Source organism: Sceloporus occidentalis, unplaced genomic scaffold (genome assembly GCF_023333645.1).
Source record: "Sceloporus occidentalis isolate IW3139 unplaced genomic scaffold, rSceOcc1.0.p SCAF_6, whole genome shotgun sequence".
NCBI classification, from domain to species: domain Eukaryota; kingdom Metazoa; phylum Chordata; class Lepidosauria; order Squamata; family Phrynosomatidae; genus Sceloporus; species Sceloporus occidentalis.
This window is the reverse complement of record NW_028316986.1, coordinates 138,846,570-138,873,849: the sequence shown is the minus strand read 5'-3', so window position 1 is coordinate 138,873,849 and position 27,280 is coordinate 138,846,570.

Sequence of the window (27,280 nt, the reverse complement as noted above, 5' to 3'; positions counted from 1 at the left end):
AGCACATGACAGTGGTGGAGAATCAGTGACAAAAAAAGCTTCCACTTTTAGAACCTTGCTTAGGCTTTGTGGGCTTTGCTGGGACTTGGCTGGGTGGTTGGAGCTGCACTGCTGCTTCTGCTTTCTTTCACTGGACAGGCCAAAAGAAAAGGTAGCAGAAGAAACAATGTCTGTTTGTGTGTGCATGCGGTGGGGGGGGGGGAGAACTTGAAGCTGTGTGGCGAAGGCACATCTCTGGAGGAGGAGTATCTGCCATTGATTCTTTGAAAGAGTCCTTCACCTCTCTCACCTCTCTCGGAATGTGGGTCCTTTCTCACTGGGGAGAAAAGTGAAAAACCAGCTGCTCCCCTGTCCTGGCAAAGAAGGACTGAGTGTCTTTCCTTGATGAGGAGAAGCTCCTTTCTTTTTTATCCAGTCACCTTGGGGGCAGAAACTGAGTAGCTGGTTAAGCAGTGACAGAGAAACCTCATACTCATGCCAGCCTTGCAGCATGGGCAAGATGCTTCTTGGTTGCTGCTTGACCAGATGCTCAGCCGCTGCTCCCTTTGTACCAGATCATCCTGAAAGCAGCGACTTTTCCTTTCTTTTGCTTTAAGACTAATGGAGATGTGAGGGTGGAACAGACCTGGGCCAGTGCCACTGCTGTATTCACACATGAGAGGCTGAGGTGGAGGACAAGGGAATAGTGAGCTCGGCATAGATGAGGTAGATGACACTGGCCAAATGGATACTACACAAACAGTAGCTCTAATATCAGGAAATAGATATTGGAGGTATTAGGGTTGTCACCCAAGAGGAAAGGGGATGGTAGCCAGAAAAATTTGGGGGGGGTCATTGGTCTACAAAGTAGCATATATTTAAGTTACTACTGCACTATTTGGAGCCCAGTGGCCTGGTTTTCTTCCCTTATCCTATTTGAGTTACTGAAGGAAATATCAGCATAGCAACAATGATGCAGAAAGATACTCAGAAAGCAGGCATGTGTTATTTCATTTCTAGAGCACTGGTGATTTTCTTTGGAAGTAATAGATTAGATGAAAGCAGACTCAAAGTGTTAGTAGATTTTGTTCATGAGAAATTCCACTCATTATGTTTCTGATGGACAAAAATGCAAACAGAGAAATGGTCCATGATCATCCTTTACTCAGAAACCCATCAACATATTTCTAAGGCTCACTATACTGAAAAGAAGAAAAGAAATGCAACAGGGCTGCTTTTCACTATACATTTCAGTGCTGAAAATGTTAGCTGATGATTGAAAAGGTATCATTATAATGTCAATGCGGGGGAGGCATTTGTGATTACATTTTCTATCTTTCCTCTGTATATAGGTAGTTTGCCAATTTAAACAACTCTGCCTAAGAAAAATCATCATTGAATTTGAGCAGCACTGTTGAAAATGGGCCGCTCAATTATCCCTTGTACAAATTTGAAAATTAAGCACCACACATATGGACATGGCATCCCCTCAATTTTATTGTAACCACAATTTACATAATATATATTCTATTAAATGATGATGAAAGACATTGCAATGTACCTACAGAGCTTGAGCATCTGGAGGCAGTGTCAATCAGTGAAGAACAAAGACCTCTGTGTGCTAAGAAACAAGGTCTTCAGCTTATGGGAGGGAAGATATCTTTAACTTTGCTGAAATTCATGAGGCCACCATTTGAATTTACAAGGTAACCATTTGTATTAGAATTCACAGACCAACATGTATGTGTAGGGTGAGGTGTGAGAGTATGTAGTGTTTGTTTTGTAATTTATCCCCAACTAAGAAGAGAGAATGTGAAATATTTCAATATACTCCCAGCCAGAAGTCATTGCTAATAGAATTATTTATTTATTTATTTATTTATTTATTCAAATATAACATTTAGTATTTACATTTCTATACCACTTAATAGTGAACTCAGCACTCTCTAAGCAATTTACAATCTGTAAGCCAATTGCCTCCAACAAGCTGGGTACTCATTTTACCCACCTATGAAAAGATGGAAGGCTGAGTCAACCTTGAAGCCTTGGGAATGAATTCATAACCTTATGGCTGCAGTACCAGCATTTACCCACTGCACCACCAGAGCTCCTTTCCAAATATGGAAAACAAAAGAATGGCCCACAGATTAGAAAAGCTCTCAATATACATTCCAGTAACCAAGAAAGGGAATACCAGGGATTGCAGCAACCAACAGACCATTGCATTAAACTTCCATGCAAACAAAGTGATGCTCAAAAAAATACATTTACCCTATGTGGACTGAGAAATGCCAGATGTCCAAGCTGGATTGAGAAAAAGTAAGAGGCAGTAGGGATCATGTTGCAAACATACATTGGATAATGGAGTGCACCAAAGAATTTTAGAAGAAATTGAGCCTGTGCTTTATAGATTATAACAGTCTTTCGAATTTTTCACGCAGCTAAAAAAATCTGACGTACCTTTCCCAGTTTGAATTTTCTTTAGGGATCCAGCCGGATATTATTGCCTGCATTTTGCTGCCGATGCTGCCCCCTTCCTAAAACCCAGCTAGAATCCGAGATGAGCTGGCCGATTTGCAAAGCCAGGAGCCCCCAACTTTGCAAATCGGCCTGCTGAGTGTGACCTTTAGCTGGATTCTAGCCAGGTTTTAGGTAGGAGGCAGCATCGGCAGCAAAATTCAAGAAATAATATTCGACTGAATTCCAAAAGAGGATTCAAACAGGGAAAGAAAGGTAAGTCAGATTTTTTAGCTGTGAAAAACTCCTTTGACTATGTAGATCATAAAAAATATATGAATCACTCTTAAGGAAAATTTCTACAGGAAGTTCAAAATAATTACAAGCACAGTGCTACCATCTTGGTTCTGTTTCCAACTATGGCTTGCTCTGCTATTAGAAAAGGTGAGGTAGCTGTCTCAGGCAGCAGATGTTTAGCAATGGGGAGTAGTGATGAGACATTGGATGACAGGCTATTTTATGACGCATTGCCTGGCTTCTGACTCAGGAATTAGTCTGCATCTGGAGCATGTTGTCCAATCCCGAGTGCTGAGGTTTGATTCATGTGCCAGTCTAATTGGTTTCCATATATGGAATGTGTAAAGAGACATCTTGTTCTTTGACTCAGGGAGCAAAATGTCTTAGTCTATCCTTGTTCCCCATCAAATAGCATTCAGAAGCTTGCAGTCTTTTATGCAACTCCTCTGCCAAAGCTCATAAGTCTTTCATAGGTGTTCAGTGGGGGGCGGGTGTAGCATATGAGTATCTTTTGTGATGGAAAGGCAGAGTACTATATAATATAAATTAATGTTTTCTATTAGCAATGGCTTCTGGCTAGCATTGTATTCAAATATTGTACACTCAGCTATGAAAATTACTGTGACTGTTGTATTGTGGGTTGGGGGTGGATATGCTGCCTTTTCAACATCTTCTTTTGTTTCCAGTACATTTATTTTTCCTGCCTGTTGACTCAACTGTTTGCTGCTACAGGCTAAAACCTGTAGAGCTGTTTTAAAATCCTTTGAAATCCTGTGGCACAAACCAGAAAACTACCATTCTGTCTTCAGATACCTGTATAAGTGAGGAAACAGACATTGACATAGGATGTATTCACACTACAGAAATAATCCAGTTTGTAGCATTGTGAGACATTTAGCCTTCTTTGTCGCAGAGCTCTGGTGCCACAACAAACTACAATTCCCAGAACTGAGCTATGGCAGTTAAAGTGGTGTCAAACTTGGTTATTTCTGCTGTGCAGCTCCACACACACACAAACACACACACACACACACACACACACACACACACACACACACAGCCTATAGTTACTTGCTGGGGATGATTTACATGGGGTTACTGCTGGACTAGGAAGAGGGACTCCATGGCCCAAAAGATTTCTTCCAGCTCTATGATTCTATGTGACTGAATTATGATTCCCATCACATGTTCTAACTGCATGGGGCTGAGGGAAAATGGAGTCCAATCATATCTAGGGAAGGCAATGGGTTACCCATCCTCCCATTCAGAGTCACATATCTTGTCTCAAACGTTGCGTAATTATCTGGGAAGCCAGATGAAATGTTCTTGTGGAAGGTTAAAAGTATTACAGTGTGTGAATAGATGCGTTTACTAATGAGTGCAATTGAGTCAGCTGCCTTTTCACCATAAAGAGACATAATGAAAATATACAGTTAATACCAAGAAATTGGAAGGGCTTCATTTATAAACTTTTAACTACTGCATCTTGTTTAAATGGGGGACTGTTACTTATTTGCAATGCAATATAGCTAAGACTGCTAAAGTTAGAAGCATTATATCGAGTCCATTAGTGCTAAGTTTCATCTTTCAAGGTCTCTCGGGGCAACTAAAATAATGGCTAAAATTGAAGACATACAGCACTAATGAAGTCTGTTTTATAACCCCAGAGCTATGGTCCTGCACCATTTTGACAAAAAGTAATTACTTTCTTTATTTTACCCAAGGGCTAGCATTCTAGCTGAACAAAATATGACAGAATACATGTTGAGTTAAATGTGCAGAATAGGCGGAAAAGCTATTACTACCAAACACCCATATAAACTCAAACTGAGATTAATTACTTCATTATATGCTATCATGAAGAATTAAAAGACATATCCTCTTTTGATTTTGCCTTGAAAATGCTGCTTTTAATAAGAAAGGTCAAGATTTTCGAATACATGTTCTTTTCTTTAAACTCCTTCCCACCTAGCGTCATCTCTTTTTAAAACCCGTTATAAAGGTGATACAGATAATTCAGCAAAACTACGCTTTGCCCAGTTTTAAAATGGAAGGAAGAGAAGAATGTTCCTGTTTGTGATGCATCCTTTTGACCACGCAAATTTAGCATCAGGTATGCAATGGTGGTAACCCAAAGACTGTGAACACTGCATTTGAGGCCATATTTCTAAAGTTCTGTCTACATGGGTCAGAATACCCAAGGGGCAGCCCCGAGTATTCTGGCCCCAGAGCTATCCCAATGTCCCCTGCTTTGTCTCCCTTTGTTTCTGCTGCCATGGTGAATTGATCTTTCTGAGATCTGAACAAGGCACCCAGTGTAGATCACATAGCTAGGCACCTCATTCTGACCTCAGAGCAAGTGACTTGCCCAAATGGTGGCTGTGCCAAGTGGCACAGCAAGATATCTAATAAACTGCCGGCTGGCACTGCAATAGAGGGATCCAGATCTTCAGGGAAGATCCAAAGCAAAAAGTAACTTTTTAAACCCTGTTATAAAGGTGATATAGAACAGATGTGGAGCTGAATGGACAGGGTATCTTCCAGACTATTCACACCAGAACCTGGGTTTGGGCCATACATCATCCAAACTCCCCACCATGAAGATGGGGGAGGATGGTTTATTTGGCCTGTGCAGACAGGGCTGAAGTCTTTTGGTCAGTTTTCCTTCTACAAAGAACAATCTGGTACTACTTCTTAATGGATCATCTTCAAAAAGGGAGCCACTAGAAGCCACACTCTAGATTATTGCAAATCAAATGTCTATGTTTATATGACAAGTGGTTCCTGTAGAGCAGGGATGAACAACTGCACAAGGCTAGGGAACTACATTACTACTCCAAGAGACTTTGGGGGGTTGGATCTATGCAATACACACATATACATATTCCCCAAAAACTCTGTAGGAATTGTGGGGAGAATTTTCACCCTGTTGTTTTTTTTTAAACAGAAAGTTAGTAAAAAATCAATCCCTTAAAAAAAAGGTCTCTGCTGGGACATTTTTGTCTCCTGGAAAGCTCTGGGGGTGCATGCAACCAACAGCTCACACTTAGATATAATCTAAATTGGTGGATGGACTATCTGTACCTAGGAAGACTCAGAACTTCAATGTATTCAAGGTATATGGTTAGTAGTGGTGGTTTGCTACTCAATAGAGACAAAGAAGAAAGAAAGAAAGAAAGAAAGAAAGAAAGAAAGAAAGAAAGAAAGAAAGATTCCAAAATAAATGCCTCAGAGGTGCTTTGGATCCCGAATGCTGTCTTCAAACACTGTCTGACCTGACTGAATGAGAAAAAAGCTTGAATATTAGGAGACAAAGATTCCAGAAATATATAACATATTGTCACAAGATTGAAGGCACAAGACAGGGGCAATGAATTTGAACTTGGAAAGCAATGCAATACCTCTCACTTCAGTGGATAAAACATGGCTTCAGTAGTAATTACTTCAGGGAAAGCCTGCTCTATGGTTAACAAGCTATGTTTCTGTTACTCCATCTGGAAGTGTGTGTGCATATGTTTATATAATATTTGCATAATTTTGATTAGCAAATATAAGGGTCAGTTCTCTTATGTAACAGAGAAATAACCAAGATATACCAATGGGAGCAAAAAGTGGCCCTACACTGCAATATAACTGGTGGAACACAATTACAAGGTGGGTAAAGAGAAGGCCTCCAAGGTGCATACTTAGTCATTTAAATTGAATTTTTTAATGTGCAAGGTTTGGTGACAGAACAACCTGATGTTCCACTTTTTAAAAGAAGATTAGGCAGAGTAATTTCATATGAAATTTCTGAACCACTTATAAATTTATCTCTTGAGTTCTAAATATTATACACTGAACACACCCAATCCTATTCACTGTAGGAAAATTTAGACTAACAATGCTCAACGTTTTATTACCTATGCAATAAAAGGATAAATTATCACACTGACAATTCTAATTACCTGGAGTCCTTATCCAGATTATTATTATTATTATCTGCAGGGAAGAAGCTATATGATGTGATATAAAAAGTAATATTGATTAGCCTGAATGTAAAACTAGTTTCTTGGTGGAGGGTTTTTTGTATTTTTGTTTAAATGAATGTATGTAGGGGGGAGAGGGCCAGCATTTGGGCCATGGTATTTTAACATCCCTACAGTGAACAGTAAACTCTTTTTACTGCAAGGCATTAAAACTACAATATGCTTTTGCTGCACCTTTACACAACTGCATTCTACAGCTATTTTATAAGATGTTCTGTCTTTCAATTGAAAATCAATTGGTTAGTGATTTTCATTCTGCCTGTCTTGGTAAAGTGTGATAGAAGTGATTTGCCTTAATCTGTTCTTCTTCTATAATCTCTTCTGGATGATAATGCTCATTTCGGCATAAATAAGATTTAGTGCACAGAAGAGCACGTCTTTGGTTAGGGGTTATGTCTAGATGAGAAGTTCATTTTCATTTCTTCATCTTGAAATAAATCAAATAATTTACAAGGTCATTTATATATATGTATCTGTGTGTCCATACACACATAGTTTATGATCATCACTGGACATTCTTTTCAAGGTACCTCAGGAATGTAATGTGTCAAAAAGACAAAGAAATTTCTTGGCTGTGGTGCTTTGAATTTGGCGTATTCTCCTTAGGGAAAAGTGGTTGTTGTATACTTTGAAGTTGTTTTGATGCCAGCTCCAAATCATTTTTTTACACAAGCAATTTAATTAGCTGGTTGTTGTTGTTGTGTGCCTTCATGTCCCTTCTGACTTACAGCAACTTTATGGTACACCTATCACAGGGTGACTCGGTCTGAGAGTATGTGACTCGCCCAAAGTGACCCAGTGGATTTCCATGGCTGATTAGGGAACTGAACCCTGATCTCCAGGGCTGTAGTCCAACACTCAAACACTATGCCATGCTGGCTGTGTGTGTATCTTTGAGTGAGTGAGTGAGTGAATTAGTGTGTTGTGTGCCTTTAAATTGTTTCTGACTTATGGCAACCTCAAGGTAAACCTATCATGGAGTTTGCTTGGCAAGAGCCCTGGTGGTGCAGTGGTTAAAAGCCAGTACTGCAACCACTCATTCACAAACCACAAGATTGTGAGTTCAATACCATCCAGGGGCTCAAGGTCAACTCAGCCTAGCATCCTTCCGAGGTTGCTAAAATGAGTACCCAGATTGTTGAGGGCAATTAGCTTACACATTGTAAACCTCTTAGGGAGTGCTTAGGTGAACTAATAAGCAGTATAGTAATGTACTTGCTATTGCTATTGCTATTGCTAAGATTTGTTTAGGTTTGCCATTGCCTTCCTGTGAGCTCGAGAGTATGTGAATTGCCCAAGGTCACTGGGTTTCATGGGAACTGAACCCTAGTCTCCAGAGTTGTACACCAACACTGTCTCCCCTGGCTACTTCTCTTTTATTCTCTGATTTGCAATTGTGCCACTTTGCCTCTGCACCACATTTTGTGGATGTGGCAGCATTGCAGCATTTGACATCACAGCACTGCCAAAGTCTGGGGAAGAGCTTAAAGGGCTTAAAAGTCTGCTTCCCTCAGTGTCAGCCTCTTGATTCTTTGATTCTCAAAGGAAAAAGTCTGATCACAGTGAGGAAGAGGCAGTATCAGTGCAGCATGAGCCAGTAGTGGTTTAAGCCCTGATGGCTGGGGGTGACTGGCATGTGGATGATGGCCCAGTAGCAGCTGCCTTAATGTTGTAGTGTCCACCCCCCACCCCCACCCCCCAAAGGAGGCTTTGGCAGTGCTGCAAAGTTTTTAGCCCAAATCTTGAGCCAGCCTCATAGTGGTGAGGTGAGCTGCACCTATTCCAGAGTGCCAGAGCAGGGCTTGGGGCAAGACTGGTCAAGTTGTGGCCTACATGGTCCATGTTTGCATGGCAGCATGGTCAGAGAGGAGTTCCAGGCCTTTGGCCTGCCTGTGGCATCTGCAGCCTCATAGGGCCTGGTTAAAACTGAGGGATCTGGCTTGGGAAATAAGTGAGAGGTCTTTGGGAGGGAAGCAGCTGTGGGGGGGAGGCTTTATCTGAAGGATGGGAGAAGTACACTGGGGTGTGATAATCTTCAGCCCTCAATCGTGCGATTAGCAGAGTTTAACGATGGGAGAAGGATACAAGAAGGACACTGTGCCTCCCATGTGATAATCTCCCAAGTGGAGCAGGAGTCCCAGGATATGAAGTCTGAGGTTTCTTGCCTGGTGTTAAAAGCTGGGGTAGAGGAATCTAATTCTGTGACTTGAGGCCTGGTAATTAGGGCTGACCTTGGTTTTGGGATTTTTGTTGTTAAGTTTTCACTGGCTGGGGGATTTTAATTTTGAGTTGTTGTTGAGACAAGTACTGGTTTAATTAGGATAGCCCTCAGTACATTTGCTGCATTCTCTACATGGGGTCATAAAAAAGCCTGAGCAAAGAGAAAATATTAAGAGAAATTTTTAAATGAAAAAGAAAATCTTAAGAAAACAAAATAATGATAACGGAAGAACAACATGAATTCATCCTGCATAACGATAAAACAGAAATAGTCAAAGATTCCCATAGCTGGGATGAAAAATTGATCGGAGTGAGGACTTCAGTCAAGAAATCAGAAGACTAGGAGTGAGAAGAGCAGCTATGAAAGAAATACACAAGTTCCTAAAGTGTAAAGACATAACACTTAATTGACAAGCAGGATTGTACAAGCCTTTGTATTTCCCATCACTATGTACAGATGTCGGAGCTGGGCAATTAAGAAGGCAGACAGAAAGCAAAGCAACTCATTTGACATGTAATATTGGAGAAGAGTTCTGAGGATATTGTGCACTGCCACAAAGATGAACAAATGGGTCCTAGAAGAGATAAAGCCCAAACTCTCCCTGGAAACTAGGATGACTAAACTGAGGAAAGACTCGTTAGAAAAGGCAGTGATGCTGGGAAAAATGGAAGCCAGCAGAAACAGAGGAAGACTACATATCAGATGACTAGACTCAACCTGGGGGCCATTCATACTACCTTTTAACCCGGTTTTGAAATGGATTCTTACACATGAAGTTCATATTGGGCCTGATTCTGTCACAATCCATGACAAGGCTTGCACAAGGAAATGCCCCTTAGCGCGGGGTATCCAGATTTGGGCTAAAATCCGTCTTTTCTGAAAAGACCCGGTTTCCGCGAAATATGAACTTGCCCTTGATCATGATCGGGGAAAATTCAGGGAGAGATTAAGGTCAGAGGGCGGTCACTCTGCCCTATGAGGAACGACATAGGGAGCTGGGGATGTTTAGCCTGGAGAAGAGAAGGTTAAGAGGTGATATGAAAGCCCTGTTTAAATATTTGAATGGATGTCATGTTCAGGAGGGAGCAAGCCTGTTTTCTGCTGCTCCAGAGACTAGAATGCGGAACAATGGATGCAAACTGCAGGAAAATAGATTCCACCTCAACATTAGGAGGAACTTCCTGACAGTAAGGGCTGTTTGACAGTGGAAGACACTCCCTCGGAGTGTAGTGGACTCTCCTTCCTTAGAGGTCTTTAAACAGAGGCTGGATGGCCATCTGTCAGGGATGATTTGATTGAGATTTCCTGCATGGCAGGGGGTTGGATTGGATGGCCCTTGTGGTCTCTTCCAACTCTACGATTCTATGATTCTAAAGTTTCAGATGACACCAAATTAGGACGAATAGCTAATACTCCAGAGGGCAGGATCAACATTCAAAATGATCTGAATAGACTAGAAAGCTGGGCCAAAGCTAACAAAATGAAATTCAACACAGAGAAAGGTAAGGTACTGCACTTAGGGCAGAAAAATGAAATGCACAGATATAGGATGGGGGACACCTGGCTGAATGAAACTACATGTGAAAGGGATCTGGGAGTCCAAGTAGACCACAAGTTGAACATGAGTCAACAGTGTGATGCGGCAACTAAAAAGGCCAATGCAATTTTAGGCTGCATCAATAAAAGTATAGTGTCTAGATCAATAGAAGTAATAGTGCCACTGTATTCTGCTCTGGTCAGGCCCCACCTGGAATATTGTGTCCAGTTCTGGGCGCCACAATTCAAAAAGGACATTGAGAAACTGGAGTGTGTCCAGAGGAGGGCGAATAAAATGGTGAAAGGTATGGAAACCTTGCCCTATGAGGAACGACTCAGGGAGCTGGGGATGTTTAGCTTGGAGAAGAGAAGGTTAAGAGGTGATATGATAACCCTGTTTAAATATTTGAAAGGATGTCATATTGAGGAGGGAGCAAGCTTGTTTTCTGCTGCTCCAGAGAACAGGACCTGGAACAATGGATGCAAGCTCCAGGAAAAGAGATTCCACCTCAACATTAGGAAGAACTTCCTGACAGTAAGGGCTGTTCGACAGTGGAACACACTCCCTCAGAGTGTAGTGGAGGCGGGTTATAGACCGCCGCTTTGAGGAGGTCTGCCGCCGCCGCCGTTTGCTCCGTAAGGAAGCCGTTGCGGCCAAACCACGCGGCTCCGTTACGGAGCAAAAAAGAAGCTCCAAAATGGAGCTTCTTCTTGCGGCGCCCTAATGACGTCGCGAGGCGCCAGGGGCGCATTCGCGACATCATTAGCGCCGCGACACATTCGGACGCACAGCATCCGATACGTAAAGATGGCGGCGCCCGTATGAACAGGGCGCCGCCATCTTGTACGTATTCTATACATACTAGGGTTAGGGGGGTGCGGAAGCACCGCCCCTTCCTAACCCTAGTACGTATAGAATACGTACTAAATGGTGGTCTGTAACCCACCGGAGTCTCCTTCCTTGGAGGTCTTTAAGTAGAGGCTAGATGGCCATCTGTCGGGGATGCTTTGATTTGGATTTCCTGCATGGCAGGGGGTTGGACTGGATGGCCTGTGCAGTCTCTTCCAACTCTATGATTCTATGATTCTATGTTTGTGTAAGGAAAGGACTCAAAATCTTGCAGACAATAGTAACCGATAAACTCTAGATGTAACCTAAAGTCATAGTGGTTACAAACTAGCATGCACTAAAATCAACAGCAATGCTCCCAAAATTTCGATAATGAAGCTGGTGTGCTAATTAAAAAATATGAATCTCTGCTGCTTAGCTATGTGCTCAATTCACATGGGGGCCAAATAACTCTTACATTCTATAGCTGTAAGGTAAAGGAAACACTGGCTTTTATTAGACACCTTATTTTATTTCATTTATGTTGTGCAGGGACCACCCCACTGAGAAATAAACATAATACAAGTAGCTTTGCTATACATGCAGTGAGTTGTCTGTTTGTTCACATTTGGGTATAACTGTTTTCCCTGAGCATAAGATGTATCAGTTGCCTTCATTTTAAAGGCCCTTGATAAGTCTTGTATTTTCATAATGCATACTCATTTCATTTCATTAGTTTTAAAGACTGTACAGTTGCAGAGTTTCAACCCAGGTGTACTTGCAGTTGGCAAGTCATAAAAATCATTGGTCTGAACCATGTAAGTATAATTATTACTTGTCGACTCTTTGGGAATAACATTACACATAATGATTGATTAATAATGTTTTATGTATTCAAGAGATACCCACGTCTATATTTGTTTAAAAGTCATGTAGGGCATGTTCAGATTGAGAACGCTGTTAGGTGGTATTTTATTTCTGTATTCTTAACCCACTATTTGTTGTGAAAAATGTAGACATTTATTGTTTGAGAAACAAATATGTCTACAATATATAAATTATAGGATTTAGGGCCTTCTTTCTGTGTTTATTTATATAATTAATTATTAAATATCTCTTCCTCCCATGTCACTTAAAGTAATAAATTAAAATTAAATCAAGTACAATTAAAAATAAAAACAATAAGACATTTAAAGACACGATAGAAGTGGGATGTAACAAGAAACAGAACAATTCACCAAAAATCTAAAAAACAACATTATTTCTTATGGGCAGATGAACAACAGAGAGGATGGCAGCCCAGACCTCCACAGAAGAGAACTCCAGAAGCTAGAGCTGCACAAGTTTTGGAAACACTAATTTGGTGCTTCAGAAAGTTTCCAATTTCAGCTAGAAATGATGGGGAGCATTTCAGCATCTTGAGGTATCACATTAGTGTTTTCAAAATGCAAATGTTTGAATCTCTCATTGGAGATTATCACATTGTCTTTGCTCCCACGATAGAAGTGGGATGTAATTTTAAGAAAGCGGATCTTCTCACATTTTCCCATTAATGGGCAGTACACAGCCTGTATGCAACCCAGGTTTCTGCTGCAGCTTTTCAAGAATGGGAAAAAAACATTCTTAAAAAGATGCGGGAGAAGCCCAGGTTGCATACGGGCTGCGTACTGCCCAGCAATGGGGAAATACAATAAGATCTGCCTTCTTAAAGTTACATCCCACTTCTATCACAGGAGCAAAGGTAATGCGATAATCTCCATTGACTACCAGAAGACCTAAGAAAAATGCCTATAAATACAGTAGTCTCTAGTGAAGGAAAAGGACCTGCCAAATTGTGGACAAGTAGGAGCTGGAGGGTTTATGGCCTTTTTAAAATAAAAGAAACAACCAAAAACCTTTTAATTACAAAAATGAAACAATAACAATACATCTGGAGGCATGGTTGTTTCTTCTGAGAGAATGAAGGCTTTCAAGTGTACTGTTTTGTACAGTCTTTCCAATTCAAGGATATCTCAAAATGGATGTATATATCCTCTTGAGTTCTGTGACAATGAGTTCTTTGACACTGTGTTGAGACTACACCAAGGTGACCTTAAGTAACAAGTGTACAAAAAGTCAGTTTGTAGGTGGAGTGGTTTATTTGGATAGAAAATCCACAATGCATTTTTTGTGGGTGGGATTGGGATATAAGAGTGATTTCCTTCCCTTCCATCCACCTATTTCCATGAAAATGGCATATAAGGCAGAGGTGTTCCTATGCAAGAAATGTACAGAGTTCCTGTTGGATAGAAAGGCTAGAGGTTATGATGACTGAGGTTTTTAAAATAATAAGGATGAAGAAGGGCTTGCCTAAGTCCCATTCCTGCCTCATATCAAAGTACACTCACTGAAGAGTCTCTAATGGAATATACTCTAGAATTAGAAGGTTCTGTCAGTCACTGAACCTCACTCTCCTCTCCACTTTCCTGTAATCTGGATATCTTGACAGATAGAAAATGTAAAGATGCTCAATTTTATCTTGTTTCCAACCTGCTATTATCTTCAGCTAATAAAACCAAAGATAGACCTTAAGCCTGCACAAAGTTTCAGGTGTGGGTCTAATTTTAGTTCTGTTAGTTTTAAAGTGAAGCTGATTTCACCTTAAGAAACACCAGATCCAGTACGAAGCAGCTTCATTTGCTTTGGTTCATCCAATGATTTGCTTGTATCCAAATTAATATGAAGAAGGTACTTGTGTGTTTTTGTTTTTGTTTTCCCCTTTAGTTCTGCTCCAGAACAGTCTCGATGGCTCTCCTTTCTGTACTTACTGAACATTGACTCAGTGAGGTGAGGGAAATCTATGGAGGAGGAATCTTCTATTCAATCCTCTCTGTTAGACATGATACCCAACTGCACTGTCTAGGTTAGTATTCTACTTTGCTTTTCCTTTAACATAAAATGCACCCCATTTTCATTGATTTCCTTACTCATTTAAGACTACCATCAGTTAAGCCCCCCTCATAACTGGGGGGTATGAGGTCCTGCAATACAAAATCTGATATGGATTGGGGGTGGCAGTAGGTAAGAGGAAATTGCCAAAGTTGTGCGACCAGACTTTGCAAAATCAGACACTTTGCTTTTTTTGATTTCTGAAAAGACAAGGAGACAAATGGAAACAACTAAGAAAGAGGAATTCCCAGAGTAATAGACAGATCAAAACAAAAGTCTCCTTCAAGTTGTTCACTTCTTTGAATTTTTGTGATGCAGTTTGCATATCAAAAATTGTATACAAAATCAATTCAAGGGGGTGTTGAGAAGAAATGGCATACAAAATTCATATATTAGGCAAAACTGCATATGTTTATCCAAGGAGGTTGGTGCACCTTTTGAGGGGGGGGGGGGGTGAGGAACACATATTCATGCAAAAATTGGATGGTTAGGATTTAACAACAACAAACATATCTCAAGATAGACCAGAAATAGAGTCACTCATTCATCCCTAGATATTGTGTTCAATATTTAAAGCAGTATCTTTTGGGTTATCACATGCCAATAGAAAACAAGAGACTATAGTCACTACTTTCATGCAGTGCCTTCAAGCTTCCTGACTAGATGCTACTGAAAATTAGGCTCATCACTTGAAGATTAGATCTGTCACTAGATGGATATTTTCTTGCACTAGTAGGGCAATTATGATCTCACTACACAAACAGAGGGCACTGCTGCCTGGAAAAAATAAAAATGTACGTTGGCAAGGATGGACTGTTGGGCTGTTGTGATGGAGGAAGGCCAAACAATGAGAGAAAAGTGAAAAGGGAATTGGCACTGTGCTGTTTGGTTTAGTGTAAATAGAAAGGAGTGTCACCCTGAAGCTGTTTCAAAGAAAATGGCTTTTATGCTATCACAGACAATCTTTAGAACAATTTTGCCTGTTACATTTTGACAGCCTCTTGTTTTCAAAAAATATCATGTCAAACAGTTTGCATGTTATAGTTTTTGAGATTTCCAAGAGAAAAAAAAAAGTACATCTATATAAAGAGAAAAGAAGATAGGTGGTTGTTAAATAGGAAAATGAATAAATGAACACATATCACTACATCCTAATCAGTTGGATCATTAGATCAGACAGCAGTTGGACAGATTGGCCAAAACAAGTTCTGTGCTGGTCAAACTTTCTGACCCCTCAAAAACTAAATTTTCCCCATCAAAGGTTCCCTATGGGCATGGCCCCCTCTGGGCCATTTGAGACACTGGAGAGGCCTTTTTTCTCAAGAGGAGGCCTCCCACAAGTCATCTCCCAGGTCACATTTTGTTGAAACATGGCCTTTCCTGATCCCAAAATGGCCATTGGGAAAGCACAGCAAAATTATTTGCCACACTTACTATGCAAAATAAAAGGGAAGGAAAATCAAAAACGTTTAGGTGATGGAGATAGAGGCCACAAAGCTGGAAGCTCAAGTTGAATCTAGACAAAATGGAGGTACTTACGGTAGGAGCCCCTAAACCAGGTATTGGGCTGCAACCTCCAGTCCTAGAGGGGCTCACGCTCTCCTCAAAGGACTGTGTTCGCAGTCTGGGGGTGCTTCTTGACCCATTGCTTCAGATGAGGAATCAGGTGAATGCGATGGTCAAGAGCGCCTGTTATCAGCTTTGGCTGATACGCCAGCTGTGCCCTTTCCTGGAACAGGGTGACCTCGAAACTGTAGTACATGCACTGGTAACCTCAAGACTTGATTTTTGCAATGGGGCTACCCTTGTGCCTAGTCTGGAAACTCCAATTGGTACAGAATATGACAGCCAGGTTGGTCACAGGAACAGCAAGGAGTGACCATATAACACCAATATTGAAGTCACTCCACTGGCTGCCTATTAGTTTCCGGGCACAGTACAAGGTGTCAGTTATCACCTTTAAAGCCCTACATGGCTTGGGCCCAACCTATCTAAGGAATCGCCTGCTTCCATACAATCAGCCCCGTACACTCAGGTCCTCTGGGAGGAATTTACTACAGCCCTTAAAGACCAGGTTGACGGCGACCTCCCAGAAGACATTTTCTGCAGTCGCTCCCAACTGATGGAATGTCCTGTCGGACGAGATCCGCCAAATTACCAATCTAGAGAGGTTTAAAAAGCCATTAAGACGGATCTCTTCCGGCAGGCCTTCCCAGAATGAATACTCATCCACGAATAAGACTTCCCATCTATTGAACTCTGCCTATGATGACTATTATTTGGATTATTCAGATTTTAGTATGAAGTCATTAATCTTAAACTGTTTAATCTTGTTTTAAGGGGGGCACTATGTATATATGGATGTATTTTAACTTGTTGTGTGCCGCTTTGATTGCCTGGCAAAAAGTGGGATAGACATAAAAAAATATTTATTTAATTTTACAAAAAACAATCCCAGGGCTGCATGCAGCCAACAGCTGAACTTTTCCCTCACTTGGCATGAACTGTTTGCACTTCTACAACCTTTTGCAAAATATGGTCGTGCAGAACTACTGCCGTGACCTTAGTGATAAGGGACTTCACTGTGGGAAGCAGAAGAAACAAAAGGTGAGAAGATAATTTGTTGGGAGCTCAGTCATTCCACACACTTTTTATGGCTGAGAGCTAGTGCACATAACTTAGGCTGAACCATCAGAATTTGAAATGCATCACAGTTATTAGTGGCAAAGGAATGGTCTTCTGAAAATCATATTTTCTTTTCAAAATAATTATGTACTGAATAGCTAAACAACAATGTATTGAGCAACCTTACATGTGTATTATTTGAGGTAACCTCCAAGAAATTCAAATGGAACTCTGTTCCAAGTGTCCAGGAATGCAATGCTGGATTTGCAAAACACTTTCTTTTCTCTAAATCTGGAAAAATGCAGTATATACATTATTGGATCAAGGCTATATTTGCTCTTCAAAATACATCATTCATGTGTGGATGATCAGCTTGCTATGATGACAAATGATTGCCATCCAAGCCTAGGGCACAGTGACATTTTCTATGGTTACATATAACAGGGTTTGCTTTTCCTTATTATGGTTGATTTTATACCAGATGAAAGACTATGATATTTATAATGGATAGCAACTCTTTACAATTGTGGAAGAATATCATGAATAAATATAGGCTTATTTATAGATTATAGGAGAAGATGGTATTTTATTCTGCACAAAAGCATATATACATACCAAATAAAATCAGTCATCACATTTCACTGAACATTCAGAATCCTGAAAAGCAAGGTATGATCTGTTCTTAAAATAGTCAATTAGCAAAGGCACTGCTTTTGAAATGGTACTTCTCCTCACTATACGAACAGGTTTAAAAATGTATTTGACTCAAATTTTCCCTCAGATTTTGGACTTTGGACCTGTCCTTGCTTCCAAAATGGACCTGATACATGGCATCCCCACTTGCAAGAAAGATGAGAGATACAGGTGTTGTGTGAACTAGAGCTATTAGTTTAGTAAATCATAGAATCATAGAATTGTAGAGTTGGAAGAGACCACAAGGGCCATCCAGTCCAACCCCCTGCCAGGCAGGAACTCTCAATCAAAGCATCCCTGACAGATGGCCATCACTTGTAATGGGAGATGCAATGGACCATATGAGGAATTCCACCAGCATCTCTTCCTTGGCCAGTGCCATAAAGCGCAAACCACTCCTACCCAAGTCACTGGCCATATGCCTACAGCTTGTTGTAACCCTGTGATTATTAACTGAGTGCACTTGTTGTTGTCTTTGAGTCAACTTTGACTCATGGCAACCCTGTGGATGAGACATCCCCAAGCCCTTTTGTTCTCCACAGCTCTGCTCAGGTCCTGCAGGGGCAGGGCTATGGTCTCCTTGATTGAGTCTGTCTATCTAGTGTGTGGTCTGTCTCTTCTTCTGCCCAGCTTTCTTAGCATTATTGTCTTTTCCAGCAAGTCCTGACTTCTCATGATGTTGCCAAAGTATCTGCCCTAACATTAGGGGCGAAACAGATGGCCCCTTTGCAGCAACTTCTTGGTGGCTTGGGGGGCATGTCATTTAGATGACACATGCCCCCAAGCTAGCAGGAAGCCACCATGAAGCCACCCACCTGACCATATGGTGGCCAGCTTTGCAGTGGTCCAGCAGCGTGGTGTTTATATACCTCACACCACAGGAGTGTGGTTGCCGTGGCCCCTATGTGAAGATCAAAGGGATGGCATCTAGCTGTCCTTTCAAGCTGTCTGTTTCTGCCCTTAGTCATTTTGGCTTCCAGAGTACCAAGCAGAAAAATGAAGAGGGAAATTCTAGGGCAGAGAGGGTTTTAAAATTCATCTATCATCACCTGCGTCAAAATGCTTATGACCAAAGCAGCTCATAAACCAGAGGGCAGCTCCAGTGGTGATGCTGGAGACAATCTCTAATTACAACTTGTCCATAACTTTTTGTTTCTTTGTTTGCATCTCATAGTACAGCATTTTTGAAACCTGCTCAATCATTTTTATAAAGAAAAGGATACAAAATAAATAGTTAATGAGCATGGGATGAACAGAAACTTTTTGTGTCCCCCGAGGGTAAAAAAAAATGCCCCCCAAATTGGCATTGGGGTATTTACATTCCACCACCCCACCCCCCCCCCCCCGCCCAGTCCATTTTAGGCACAGGAAAGCCCTTTAAAAGCACCATAAAGTAAGCAAATGTTGGTTTGGTGTAAAACATTTTGAAAATGCCTTCAAACACTCTAGGAATTTAAGGTTTAGGTTCATTTAGGGACTTTTTAAAAAAAATTACAGGGGTTGGGGTGCAGGCCCTCCATCATTTCCTGAGGGGGGGTAATACAGCCTCTCTACTTCCCAAAGTTGCCCACACTGTTTTAAAATATGACTTTGTTACACCCTTCTTGCCTACAAAGAAACTAGTTGCAGGTAATATTACTTGTGACTCATTATTTCCAAGCTCTGAGCAATTTTGAGGGAAGCCCGAAGGCTAGTCAGGTTTTGCAAGGTGGGAATTACTTGGGAATTGTTCATATTTTCATATTCCAGCTGGTAGTATTTTATTAAGAGAGTCCACTGAGCATGGAGGTGGAAAGCATAAAGGAGTAAAATGTGGTTTATTCCCACTCTTCTTGACAGTGCCTGGCATCACATTTTATAAAAAGTGAACCCCTTTATTTCTACATGAAATTGGAAATAAATAGCAATTAGTATTTCTGAAACACTCAAAATAGGTTGATTTTGTTGTGTGATACAGCAGGGCAAAGGCTGTAGGCAAGATTGCATTCTATCACCCTGTTTGTTCAACCTGTATGCAGAAAATATATGAAGAGCAGGCTTAGACTCAGACGAAGGAGGAGTGAAGATAGGAGGAAGGAACATCAACAATCTATGATAGACAGTTGACACCATACTACTAGAAGAAAACATCACAGACTTGGAAAAATTGCTATAAAAGATCAAAGTGCAAAGGCAGGTTTAATGCTGAACATAAAGAAAACAAAAACAAGGAGGATCTACATAAATTCAACCTAAACAATTAGGAAATCAAAATAGTTAGTGTCCCCATACCTTGAACAATACTAATTCCTAAAGAGTAAGATAGACAACTATGCATAAAGTTAGAATTGTGCAAGCCATTATATTCCCCATCACCACATACAGATGTGAGAGCTGGACAGTGAAAAAAGCCAACAAGAAGAAAATCAATGTGGTGTGGTGCTGGAGAAGATTGCTGAGGATACCATGGACAGCCAAAAAGACGAATGGATCCTGATCAAGCCTAAAATTTCCCTGGAAGCCAAGATGATCAAATTAAGACTGTCCTACTTTGGCTTCATCATGAGAAGACATGACTCATTAGAAAAGACAATAATGCTAGGAAAGGTAGAGGGTAGTACCAGAGAGGAAGACCACATGGCAGGTGGATAGACCCAATCAGAGGGCTCCCTGGCCTGAGCCTGCAGGATCAGAACAGAGCAGTGGAGCATGGGGCATTCGAGATGCCTCATCCACAGGGTCACTATGGGTTGGGGTGGACTCAAGGGCAGTTAACAACAACAGCAATAGCAACAACAACACAGAGTTAATTTGGATCTGGGTTTTACACTCTAGAAGTGATTTTTGTATTTCTTATGGTCTAAAACCAATTGTCAGTGCTAATTAAAACAGAGCCACTGAATCAGTGAAATGTACATAAATGCTGACTTGCTGAGTTTTCATTGATTTAACGGATCTACTCAGTTGAGAGTAACAGTTGGATTTAAGCCTATATATATCCCTTCAATTCTTTCTGGAAAGGAGCACATTTCTATTAAATCACTTGATACTGAAGAGTTATAATGACTGAATCCAACTAGAAATACAACTGCTGGTTACTAGACAATTGAGAGAGGTGCAAGTCTATATTAGTTTGCCTTTAGCTGCTTTTTAATTATTATTATTATTATTGGAAAGATGCAGAGAAATGTCAAGTGAGAACAATCAACCTTATCAAATTTAAAGTGAATGATTTTGCAATCATGGACAGACTGTCCATATATATTGCAGGGAAAACAACCCAACAATATGAAAAAAATGGGGGAAAATAGAAAAACTTTGGCAGGAGTGATGTTATGATATGTTTGATGATGGGTTAGTGTCTATTGGATGTTTTTTATTGTACCAAATTAATAAAAAATTATCTATGGAAAACCTTATCAGTGTTTCTGAAATATTAGTTGCAAAAACATACCTGAGCATATCACTTATGGTCTCAGACTGGAAGTAAAGGGGGAAAAACCCTCAATTGTTTTCATAGTTCCACTGTGGTTCTTGAAATACACTTCATCTGCTTCATACCTATCACTTCAAAGCCACCTTCAGTTTAGTCTTAAAACACTGGCCTAGACTTTCATCTGCCCAAATGGCTGCCCCCATCTTTTTTTTTTTTTTAAATAAGTCTATGGCAAATGTTGGAACACATTAGTATTTTGCAGCTGGAATTGGCCTCATAAAAAGTATTAGCTCTCAGTTATGTGTGCAAGGTGTCATATGAAATAAATGTTTTATATAATCATTTGTCCACATTGCATTGGCAAACACTAATTGGAGACTAAAATATTCATGAACCTGTCCAAATGGCTGCCTCTAGGTAAATTAAATATCTGTTAATTATGAAGCTGAGAGTTTGTGTATTTATCTGAGAAAGAAGCACAGTAAGAAACAGAGTGTGCACTTTTGTACATTACTGCTAACTCTACTCCAGAAACCCCACGTATAATGCTGTGGAGATATCTGCATAATTTACCCTTTTTGCTAAGAGGTTGCATCAATGTTTCATCACTATGTTGTGCAACTCACAATAACAGTAATTGCTTGACACCTCAACATCCCCAGCCTATTTTGTTCCAAACCTGATTTTTTTTTTTGGTGAAGCCTGAGTTCCTCATTGCTTGGAAATTGGTATCTAGTATCATTTTGTTAACCCAACATTTGGTCTCAGCTTGATACAAGCATCAAGAAAAAGTCAATGAGATATTTTATAGTTGTAGACCAAATTTACATTGTGTCAGAATTTGAACAAAGTTTAGAGCAAGAGTGGGCAACATGTGGCTTTCTAGATACAGAAAATGGGTGATAGCAAGTTGCATTCCAACAATATCTGAAGGGCCACAAGTTGACTAGTCCCAGTCTAGAAGAACTCATATCACTGCAACTTTCTGCTGAAACTCAATGAAACAAACAAAAATTAATCCCTAGTCACTGAGTTGATTTTACAGTACCAATTATTTCAGAGATCAATCATAAATGGTAACCTACTAGCTGTGGAGGCTCAGGAGTTCATACTTCCTTTTCCTCCTATCAGCTTGGCACTGCAAAAGAGAGGAGTGTCAAGCACTGGCAGACTACAATCTATGGCTTATGGACACCATTTCATTGAGTGGGTTACAAGCCATTTAATCCAAGACAGGTATTTAAAATATTGGCTCATGAGCCCTCTACTTAAAAGAACAGTTGGCCCTCTACGTTCACTGATTTTTTAAATCCATGGATTCAACCATCCATGGCTTGAATACTGTTTCAGATATTGGATGTTTCTATGTGATTTCCATAAACTCATGAGATTCCAAGAGCCCTTGGACTCCTAACTGTTTGCTCAATCAGATATGAACAGCCAGGCACACAGATATGCAGAAATATGTAAGGAGCTGGGTAACTTGGAGAAGATAAGCATGAGAGGTGACATGGCCAACATATCCTTAAATATCTGAAGGGATGTCATGTAGAAGATGGAGCAAGCTTGTTTTCTTCTGCTCCAGAGCCTAGAATATGAACCAATAGAATCAAACTAGTAAGAACTATTCAGTAGTGGGACAGATTGCCTCAGAGGGTGGTGGACTCTCATCTTTGCAGGTCTATAAACATAGGCTTGGATGGGCATCTTTCAGGGGTGCTTGTTCCAGCATAGCAGGGAGTTGGAGTAGATGACCCTTGTGGTCTCTTCCAACTCTAAGATTCTATTATTCTATGACCCAATGAATTCTTTGAGACTTGCTTCGAGGCACATGAATATAAGGCTGTACATGTTTGCACAGGGACGTTGCAACCAGGATTTTGAATTTTTTTGTAACTGTGACAATGATGGTAAAGAATTTTTTTTTGGTCCAAAAGTAGAATTGCCATCTGGGATCCTACCTAATAGCTGCATGACAGCAGTGGACATGGCTAGAGGCCAAAGTGGGTATGTTTACCCCATTTCTTCCATACAAGTGTTTATTCACTCCCTCCCTCTTGCATGCACAAGCTATACATACATACACAGGCACACACACCTCAATTCCATGCAGAATAACTGTCAGAGAAGTAGGAGAACTGCACTTTGTGGAAACTATTTGGAGAACTTTCCACAAGAGAAAGGATACATCCAGTTTTTCCACTCACTATTCACTCCCTCTTCTTTATCATCCCAGTTTCCAATAATGCTTAGCATGGGACAGCTCTGGTTCTTGCTGACACTAACTGGTGATGCTATTCTCTTTTGCTGTCAGGATTTCCTTGCCCGGGAAATGGTATTGCCTAGAGTTCTCCCTTACCCATAATGCCGTTTTATTCAAAGCCATCTTTTGTATTTATCACACCCTGCAGCTACTTGTTATTGAAGTCCTGGCAGTCCTAATTTTATGTGAGAGATAGAATATCAACTTCTTTTAGCCCCAAAGAACAAATATATGAGTATCCTGCTGCAGCAAAAGATTATTTTGTTCTGTAGTATTTTCCCCCCGAAGAAACAATTCAGTAAATCATCATAAATCTTGGACACCTCAAGAAGCCTGACATTTGTTTCCACAATAAACAGGTTCCAAAGAGATGGAAAGAGAGAGGGAAAAATGTAGTATTTTCATCCTCTTTCCTCCCCCCCCCCCCATGCCAATTTCCACTTTCATTCTTGTTTTAGATGCATAAAGTTTGCCATGGAAGAGTACTTGGGAATCAAGGCCTCTGAGTTGTTGCTGGAAAACAGTACAGCCATATTCACAAAAAAGGGGTGAAATAAATATACTAGGATAGGAGTATGCTAGCCCCACATCCATGTGTGGGGATTAGAACAGTACTGTGAAGGGCCTTCCACATAACTAGGAATCCAAGTGTGTCACGTTTTGATTTTGACCCTTCTTGTATTGACTAATGCTCCAGTCTGAATAGGGCATATACCTTCAACTGATGGACACAAGATGACTGCAGACATTTATCATAGAATCATAGAAGAGACTACAAGGGCCATCCAGTCCAACCTCCTTCTTTCTCTTTACTTGAGGAGGTTTGTCCTTACCACCGCTGTCCCTTGCATGGAGAAATTTTCAACCCCTCCTTGTGGGAGCAATAAAAATTGTTCCTGCTGGTGCAACTAATGACCTGAGCTTGTGAACTGTAGGCCAACCAAGTAACTTTTTAAAGTTCTACCCAGGATGACACAGCCCTTAATGTATGTAGATTTCAGCTTTGGAAGCAAGACCAAATACCTTCAACTGAGCCTACTTTAGAAATGGATAAGAAACAGGTGCAAACTGAACAATTAGAGTTATATTCTGGGACTGACCAATCCCTCCAATAAATTAGGCAGTGGCACTTTGCATGAGCTGGTATTTCTGGATGCATAAATGACTGTAGCAAGGATTGACTTTTCCCTAAAAGAAATCATTGATGTACCACATAAAGCTGATATTTGTATAATTTGAGCATCTAAAAGCATTGCTGGATCAAGGAGGATCACCAGCTTTTCCCAGCAGAGGACAGGAACTGCAACCAAAAGAGGTTTTATAGATATATATGAGTTAACAAAGCAGATGTGCTCCTGGGCATTACTTCTTAAACAGAAACAGTAATAACCTAGAAGTTATAGGGATAGGTTCATGCTCCACAAGAAGAAGAAGAAGAAGAAGAAGAAGAAGAAGAAGAAGAAGAAGAAGAAGAAGAAGAAGAAGAAGAAGAAGATAAATTTAACATGTTTCAGCAACTAACAATATGTTCCCATGAGAGGAAAGAATCAGGCCAGGTAAGCCTTGTACAAAGAAACAAAGAAAGTTATAAAGACCAGTTGAAAATGTCTTCCAAAATGCTTCCAATGATTACTTTTTCTTTCTACTTTTTTATGATAGCCATTTTGGTGGCCAGATTTATAGATCTCTGTTTTTTAACACGTTTGGGGGAGTTGGTGAGACAGGCGTATCTGCTTTCTCCTTTTCTCTCTGTTTTGCTGTTCACATATGCTCAGTAAGGGATTCTAGAGGGGCTGCTGTTTACTTTGCATGTTTTGGGCAGGCAGGCATAGCTATAGAAGGAACAGCTAGAGTACGTAGAATCTCATTCTTTCCCAGCTGAACCTTTTTTGCATGGTTTACCGCAGGCACTTTGCTGCAACCCAACACTGAAAGTTGCTGATGCTTCTTTTAAAAAAACACCTTTCCATCTAGACAGAGTATGTGGAGGGAAAAGTGAGGGCAGGGCAGGTACAAAAAGATTTTGTAAAAAGAAATGTCTTTGTCAGAGGCTTTGTTAATGGATATATGTCTGTACCCTTATTCCCACATTAGCCAGTTTTTCATTTCATAGACTTTCCATCTGTCTGGATTAAGTTTCAAGTTGATTTCCTTCACCCAGTACCTCACCACCTTCTGCCAATGGTCCAGGCTTGCTACTGCATTGCAAAACTCCAGGAAAAATGAAAAATACAACTGGAGGCCATCAGCAAACTGATGACACCTCAGTCCAAATCTCTGGACAAATTCTAGAAGCCAGGGGAAATCACTCTGGCTTCATCCTTATTGCACTTCTGACATGCAGTTATCTTGTAATACCTTCGGCTACAAACACTGTTTTTAGTCAGTTTTCAAATGATGTTTTCTTTTTGTTTTGATATTGTGTGTTCATTCTAGTCCTCTTAGGAGGCCCTGGTGAGCAGAAAAGTGTTTTTAAAATACCTTAAATAAATACTAAGTGAATACATTTATCCAGAAGCTTCATACATGGTTGAAAACCATGATGTGGAAGAAGAAATTCTGCAGCACCTTATAAGCCCAGAGTGGGCAGTTCCTGGATGTCCAGAGGACCATTTTTCAGCACCTCAGCTCTTTTGCGGCTGTATCAGCTCCCCCCCCCAAAAAAAAAATACCCCATAGAACGACTGTCTGGGAGTGGACTTCTAGTATTTTAATCCCCTTTGGATTAAGGAAGTTGGGAGGTGGGAGTTTGTGCCTTTTTATAAATGCAAATTGCAGCTGCTACTGGCTGGTGCAGAACCTGTCAATTTGGGGATGAAAAGTTGAAAGAGAGTTTAGAGAGTGTAGGATGGCCCAATGGGGGTTACATGTAGCCTCTGAGCCACAAGATTCCCACCATTGTTATAAGCTAAAGGCCATGGCGGGCCCAGTACAATACAGCATCTTCATCTCTGGGGCCTATCCAGTGTGGAAAATAGGCAGTCACCTAAGTAAAACTGTCTATCCTTGTAAAATGCCCAAGAAAGGTATAATCAAACTTCAGAAAACTTTCAGCTGTGTAAATCATATTGCATAGGAACCTTTCTAGAAATATGCTGCCTTAAAGGAATAGGTATGATACCCACAATATGGTTAATTACTGGATACATTAAAATTAAGTGCTCTTTTCCCAAATAGACTGGTTGCTTATGCAAGCCAGTGTGTTGTAGTGGTTTGAGTATTGGACTATGACTCTGGAGACCAGGGTTCAAATCTCCATTCAGTTATGGAAAACTACTGGATGACCTCAGGAAAGTCACATTCTCAGCCTCAGAGGAAGGTAATGGCAAATCCCCTCTGAACAAATCTTGCCAAGATAATCTTGTGATAGAGTTCTCATAACAAATGACAAGAATGTACACAACAGTAATTTTTTTATACTTGTGATAAAAGATGTGTGCTTGGGAGAGATTGTTAGTGATATTAGGATACTAGAAAAGGAATCTTACTAAGCATATAAAGGATGTGAATAAAAGCCTAAGGGTCATTATGGAAGTTTTGGATTGTTGTGTCCATGTGTGTTTCTGTGATAAACTCAGATGTCACCATTATTTGTCATTCTTAACCTAGACACACATGATTCCTGATCATGTATTTCTTTCCTTGCCCAGACTTACCGTATATATTCGACTATAAGTCGAGAAATTTTTGCCCCCAAATAGTCTTCAGAATCCTAGGTACACTTATGCACGGGGCAATAGGCCTTTCATCAAGCTTCTCCCCAGCTGGGCTGCCTCTGCAAAGGGCAGCCCAGTTGGGGAGAGCCTGGGAAGGGCACGTGTTCACCCTGGAGTCTCTCCTTCGCTGGGCTCCCTCCGCAGAGGAAGCCCGGCGAGGGACAGGCTTCCAAAGGCGAGCGTTCGCCCTAGAGACCTCTCCTTCGCTGCGTTTCTTCCTCAGAGGAAGCCCAACGAGGGACAGGCTTCCCAGGGCGAGCGTTCACCCTGAAGACCTCTCCTGTGCTGGGCTG